The sequence below is a fragment of the Dasypus novemcinctus genome, chromosome 18 (assembly GCF_030445035.2).
Source record: "Dasypus novemcinctus isolate mDasNov1 chromosome 18, mDasNov1.1.hap2, whole genome shotgun sequence".
NCBI classification, from domain to species: domain Eukaryota; kingdom Metazoa; phylum Chordata; class Mammalia; order Cingulata; family Dasypodidae; genus Dasypus; species Dasypus novemcinctus.
This window is the reverse complement of record NC_080690.1, coordinates 55523987-55525345: the sequence shown is the minus strand read 5'-3', so window position 1 is coordinate 55525345 and position 1359 is coordinate 55523987.

Genomic DNA, 1359 nt, shown 5'->3' with positions numbered 1-1359 from the left:
AACATGGACCCACACTGATGGGCTAGAGGAGGGGCCAGCAAGAGTAGCATGAGATCCTATCATTTTTAAGTTGCCTTTTCTTGATTCTTACCCTGTTGCAGCAACCCTTCAAAACTGAGCTTTGAGAAAGATGTTTCTGCCAATTCTTGTTTCTTGTTTAAACAAGAAGCCCTTGGCTTCTTTCCCCAACAAAAGTTTTAAACAACAAACAAGAATGATTGAACTGCATTGCCTTTTTTTTTTTTTTTTTTAAGGTACCAGGGGCCAAGGATTGAACCTGGGACCTCATATGTGGGAAGTCAGTGTTAAACCACTAAGCCACATTGGCTTCCCTGTTTTTTGTTTGTTTGTTTGTTTGCATGTTGTTTGGTTTTGCTTTTTTCAGGAGGCACCAGAAACCAAACCCAGGACCTCCCATATCAGAAGCAGGAGCTCAACCACTTGAGCCAATAGCCACTCCCCTCTGCATTGCCTTTTTAAAAATTTCTTCCTACCCCCTCATTGTTTGCATTTCCTGTGTCTGTCTTGTTTCTTTAGGAGGCATTGAGAGCCAAACCCAGGACCTCTGGTGTGGGAAGAAGGCACCTAATCAATTGAGCCACCCATTTCCCCACTTTGTTGTATCTCTCACTATATTTTTTCTTCTTGTCTCTTGTTGTGTCATCTTGTTGTGTCCACTCGCTGCACCTGTTGGTTATGCCAGCTCTCTGTCTTCTTTAGGAGGCACTGGGAACTGAACCAGGGACCTCCCATGTGGTAAACAGTAGCCTAATCACTTGAGCCACATCTCTTCACTGCATTGCCTTTTAAAACCTAGTCTTGTAAGTCACACAGTCACATTCTATTAGTTATAATTAACAGGCCCACCCAAAGTCAAGGGCAGAAGAATTAGACTCAACCTCTGAAGAGGAAATGGCAAGATTCTAGGACAGTATGTGAAATAAGCAATGTTATTGTGGTCATATTTGGAAGATAGCACCTGCCAAAGTAACCTATGGAAACTAGGAAATAAACTCTTTGTTCTGAGAATCCTTAAAAGGAGAAAGAATTAAGCACTTATTCTGCCTTTACTTTACTTACTGTACCTCTGAATAATCAAGTAGTTGATGTAGGGAAGTTTATTTTTATAAAAGAATCTCAATAATAATCGCAGAATGAGTGACAAAATAAGAAAATTACCATTTTGCAACCCCACTAATATAATGAATATAGGCAATGATAATCAATGGATGCATAAAACAGTATGCAAAAAGGTGGTAACTTTATACTGATTCATCCAAGACATTCCTAGTGGATGAATCAGACTGATACTTAAACCCACTTAAATAATCTTATCACAAAAAAGGAGGCAAGCAAATC